This window comes from Neofelis nebulosa, chromosome 3 (genome assembly GCF_028018385.1).
Source record: "Neofelis nebulosa isolate mNeoNeb1 chromosome 3, mNeoNeb1.pri, whole genome shotgun sequence".
NCBI classification, from domain to species: domain Eukaryota; kingdom Metazoa; phylum Chordata; class Mammalia; order Carnivora; family Felidae; genus Neofelis; species Neofelis nebulosa.
Window position 1 is genome coordinate 94,604,846 of NC_080784.1, and position 6,000 is coordinate 94,610,845.

A 6,000-nucleotide genomic window follows, 5' to 3' on the forward strand; every position below is an offset into this window, starting at 1 on the left:
TTAGCAGAACATACTAAGCAAAACTTGAAGGGTAAAAATATAATATAAATTACTAAGAAGATAATGTTATGCATAAGGACTCCCAGATGAAAAGGTTTGCACAGAAAAGTACCTGCCTTCAAAAATTCAGATGGCCATTTCACCATTAGAGCCATTTTGGTGACAAAAACAAAACAAAATAAAACCTTACGATACATATACGCTGACATTTTCCAAGTATGTCTTGGGTGGTTTTTCTCTGTTTAAGTTTTTAAAGCAGAAGTTCTCAAGGTCAGAAAATGTTCTTGTTTAGTTTTAAGAGTTCATCGATTTAATATGTCCAAGAATAAAACATAATTAAATATTTGCATAATAAGAGTAAGTATTCTTTTCAGAGCATTCTGATGATTTAAATATTTTTGCATTGATCTAAATACTCCTTTGTGATTACATAGAGTAAATACATTCTATCCAAAGGTGCACCCTGTGCCATGAATATATTTGCTAATCTAGAAAAACAGAAAATATTTTCAGTAGAAATGACATTCTATAATAGGTTAGTTTCCTGAAAACTTTGGGAACAAAGAGAATTTTAAAACAATATTGATAAAACTGACCCAATAGTACAATGAATAAATTACTATCATCTCTGTTGTTCAGGTGGCTAATCTGTGAGTTTAAGAGGTTAATAATTTGTCAAAATATAAATGAAAACAAGCCTGATTCTCCACACAGTCAGTGCTTCCATCAATTCCATTGTTTTTGCAACAATTAAGGACAGAAAACAGGTTTTGAGAGATTATAATAAGAGCCTGTTGATGATTTCTTGTGCTGGAATAAAAAGAAACAGAGGTAGATATGTTAGATGCTGGATAGATAGATAGATAGATAGATAACAGATAATTCATTGTATGTGTGCTTCAAGCCACAGTTACTGGACTCAGTGTCTTAAACAGAATATTACTAGGTAATTTGGGTTTTTTTGAAAGTAAACTTGAATAAGATATTTAAGAAAAGATAAAAGTATACATCACCACTAAGTGGGTTTATTCCAAGTATGTGAAACTGTTGCAATGTTCAGAAAAATTAGTATAATCAATCGGATCATCAGGCTAAAAAAAAAATCACACCCTCAAACGAATAAAATCAGAAAAAAAAAAAAAGACAAAATCTAACATCCCCTTTCATGATGATGGAAAAAAATGGAAAAAGAACAAAGACAACAAAAAAACCTCTCAGCAAACTAAAAATAGAGGGGAACTTCCACACCTCAAGTGTGAGGAAATGGCATTCAGATTCACCAAGTCTTCCATGGTGTTTCTCAAAGCAGGACTGTCCTTTTCATTCATGAACAAGAAACATAGAGTGCCAAGACCTGTCTTTGTGTGTCCTCTTCAGCCAGTGGAGCTTTTTTGAAATCTGGGTCCTGATGAAGTGCCCAAATTGTTTCAAGCAACCCAAAGAGTCAGGATGGTGGTGGGGAAGCATTCCAGAGGACTTGTCTCACCTATTCTATAAAGGATGGCCCCAAAGCAAGATGGACCAAAAAGCACGTTCCCATCCACAGTCTTCTCGGAAAGGCTAGAGATTTTCACGGAAACGATGGCTTCTATGATGGGGTCCAGCACCATGATGAAGAGGAGGAAAACTCATCACATTTGTGGAGACCAGAGGAGGAAATGGTGGCAGAGGCTGCTGCACTGTGGTTTGCTTTCAGTGGGGCCGGCAGGTCAGTGACTCCAACAAATCCCAAGGCAGAAAGAAAAGGCTCTCATTCTCTAAGACTCTGCAGCTTTGGAAATGCTAAGCAGACTTTATGACAACCTACAACTCAGCAACCAATTGTGAAGCATTTGACTACACTTGTGGAAGGCATGGCGATTATGTTTCTATCCAGTGGCTGACAGGCTAACCTGAAAACAAAGGTGTAGACAGCCCTTTTACACTTCCTCGGTTACACGCTTCCAATAAAACTTTTTCTAAATTGCCCCTTGGCCTGCATGGAAATAAAATGGTGGTTAAAATATAGGTTTTTTTTTTTTAATTTTTATCAAAAAATTTTGATAAATAACATGTACAAAAACCCTATATCATACTTAATGGTGAGAAATTAGATGCCTTCCCCTAAGATTGGGAAACAAATCGACGGTCCCTCTCATCACTTTTATTCAACACCATACTGGAAGTCCTAGCTGATGGAAAAAGTTAAGAAAAGAAAAGACACACATGCTGTGAAGGAGGAAATAAAACTCTCCCTATTAACAGATGATATGATAGTCTGTGTTGAAATCTGTAAGAATCAATATAAAAATTCCTGGTACTACTGAATATAGCAAGGTAGCAGCATACAAGGTTAATTTGAAAAGCCAATTGCTTTCCTTTGTACTAGCAATAAATAAATTTAATTTGAAATTTAAAATACAACATTATGCACAAAAATTAGATGACGTAAGTGAAAAACTTCCTAAGTATGTACAAGGACTATATGAGGAAAACTACAAGACTTTGATGACAGAAGTCAAAGGTCTCACTAAATAGAGGGATATTGTATGATCATGAATAAAAAATTCAGTATTGTTAAGGTGTTAGTTCTTCCAAACTTGATCTATAGAGTCTACACAATCCTATACAAAATCCTAGCAAGTTATTTTGTAGATATCAACAAACTGATTCTAAGATTTATATAAAAAGACCCAACAATATTTAACACAATGCTGGAAAAGAAGAAAAAAGTCAGAGGATTGACATTACCAAGCTTCAAAGCTACCGTAACCAGCACAATGTGGTATTGAGAAAGAATAGACAGATCAATGAAATAAAATAGAAAGCGCAGAAATAGACCCACACAAATATAGTCAACTGATCTTTGATAAAAGAGCAAAGGCAAATCAATGGGGAAGTCTTTTCAGCCTATGACACTGGAGCAGTTGGATATCTACATGCAAAAAAATAATAATAATCTATATACAGACTTTACATATTTCATAAAAAGTACCTCAAAATGAATCACAGATCTAAAATGTAAAATGCAAAACTACAAAACTCTTAGGAGATGATAAGTGAAAATCTGACTTTAGATGTGGCAATAACTTTCCAGATAACAACATTAAAAGCATTATCCATGAGTGGAATAAATGATAAGTTGGACCTCATTAAAACAAAAACTTCTGCTCTGCGAAAGACACTGTGAAAAGCATTAAGACATAAGAGACTAATAGGAGAAAACAAATATCAGATAAAAGACAGTTATCCACAATATATAATGGACACTTAAAACTCAACAATAAGGAATCAAAAAAATCCAGTTAAAACTGGGCAAGAGATCTGGACAGAAACCTCAGAGAAGATGTACAAATAGCAACTAAGCATAGGAAAAGAAGCTCAGTATCCTATGTCATCAGGGAATTGCAAATGCAAACCACAATGATTACATCACTACACACTTAGAGTGGATAAAATCCAAAAAACAAGCAACACCAAATGCTGTCAAGAATGTGGAACAGCAGGAAATCACATTCACTGCTGGTGGAATGTAAACAGTACAGTGACTTTGGAAGAGAGTTTGGTAGTTTCTTACAAAGCTAAATAGTCTTGTCAGAGGATTTCATAGTCATGTGCCAGTTTAGGTGACAATCTGTAGCATGTTACTAAGTGAAAGAAAACAGTCTTTAAAGACTACATACTGTACAATGCCAAGTATGCCATTCGGGAAGAGCAAAACTATAGGAGTAAAAGATAAGTAGTTGGCAATTCGGGGTTTGGGGAGAGAATGAATCATCTATATGGTAATGGATTAGAGTTGGGACATCAGTAAGAACTCATTTTTCACTTGATGTAATTGTAGATGGCTATATAAAGAGCTAGTATTTACAGATATCTGTATATATACAAAGTTTAGTCTATACTAACTATAACTATGTAAATATAACTGACTATATTTTCAAAATGACACTCCAGTAGCAATGAACAAGCCTAATGCCCAGATCTTGATTTTTAATACCATTAGCTAATAAAAGGAATGAAGGCTCTGTGGAGAAACGCTAATGTTAGGACTGGGGTAGGAAATACAGAAGATAAGCCTTGAACATGTTGTCGTGCCAGAAAGTAAGGAAGTGCTCAAAACACACCCACATCCACATACCCCACACACCACCTCCAACCATGATCATGCTTTCTAATGGGGTATGTCAAAGAGACACAGAATCCCACTGAAATAGCACCTAATGGCCAAAGTGAGAATGATTTATGCAACAAAATAAATGTGGCATTATTGGATTTTAACCCAAATTATAAAATAAATATCCATATACTCATACTCCTTAGAAAACCATCCTATGATATTCTTAATACTCCTCTAAACTGGTAAAGTCAGTCAGTGGAATTCTGAGACACTTTCATAGCAAGGGGAACCTAAGGAGACAAGACAACTAATGATATGTGGCATCCTGGATGGGATAATGGAACAACAACAAAATACATGAGCTAAAATCTAAGGAGATCTGAGTAAACTATGAACTTTAGCGAATAATAATGCACCAATATTTATTTATTTGTTTGCTTGTTTGTTTATTTACTATAGAAAACGTACCGTTACCTTATACTAAAATAAGATGTCAAAAACAGGGAAAATTGTGTATGTCTAATGCGGGGCATATGTGGGAACTCTCTATACTACCTTCTTAAATTTTCTGTAAATAGAGTACTGATCTAACCAATAAACCTATTAATAAAAAAAATACCCTTATTTCATCACCTCCATGGAAGTATAGCTTATTTTCTTTCCAAATAGTAATTTATAGTTCAGAAAGATACAATGGAATAAAAGTTTTAAAAATACACATAATTTAGTTTTTAATTACTCTCCAAATACTGGCTTCCGATAGTAGGAGAAAAATGTGCACTAGTAAGATGAAATAGAAAGCTTACATTGTAACAGATCAATTGACAAATGAACAGATCAACATGGCAAAATAGCATTGCAAGTTTTTGAGGTTGGGGGTGCTCACCATTATTTGAGGGCTTTAGGGAAATTTGGAAATAGATTTGTACATATATAAATTAAGTCATATTACATTGTACAAATACATATTACATAGATATTCAATATATATATACATATACATATAATTGGTGTATATTATGAACAAGATGTATGCTTTAATTTATTATTGATCTTCTTTATAAAATAATTAAAATTGTCAAAGATGTGGGTTTATTTCCTAAATTATTTTATATTACAAAGATCAATCACCCATTTTAATAAGCTTCAGTTTATTACCTCTTTGCATTTAATATGTTCTTAATCTGTGTATTTAAAGCAATAATATGCATGTTTAAAGTCTTATGTTGTAATTTGAACTTAATAGCAATAACAATTTAATTTTTACTTGCTTGCAAATAATGTATTGTTCTTTCAAGAACATTTTTCTCAGTTATCAGTGTGACAAAAACTCCCTGTAGAATTTCTTAAAAATTATTTCAATGTTGCACAAGTGAGCAACTTAACTGCATTATCCTAATTTTTTATTTATCCTGTTTTAAAAAAAAAATTTAATGTTTATTTTTGAGAGAGGCACAGAGTATGAGCTGGGGAGGAGGAGAGAGAGAGGGAGACAGAGTGTGAAGCAGGCTCCAGGCTCTGAACTGTTAGCACAGAGCCAGACATGGAGCTCAAACTCACAAACCTCAAGATCATGACCTGAGCAGATGTCAGATGCTTGACTGAATGAGCCACCCAGGCAGCCCTATCCTATTTTTTTTCTAATGAAAATGACTTATCCTTTCCCTATTATCAGAGCACTGTGAGTTCATATATCAAGAGGTAGGCTTAATAAATCCTCTCTCCCTAAAAGCTCTCCTCAGACCAACCATTAAAAAATTGCAGCTTTTTGTTTTCAGTTAAATACAACATTTTGTGTATATAACATATTACTTTAGCAAATATCATGCATGATAAATTTTATACTCAGAGTGCTAGTCTGGGTGAAAAGATGGTAAATCTTGAATGAGGAGCTTTTAAGA

General features: G+C 33.9%; 1 pseudogene; it reads left to right on the forward strand.

Moving 5' to 3' along the window:
* Positions 1-962: 962 nt before the first annotated feature.
* On the forward strand, positions 963-1,934 carry LOC131506137 (bis(5'-adenosyl)-triphosphatase-like; annotated as a pseudogene).
* Positions 1,935-6,000: the final 4,066 nt, after the last annotated feature.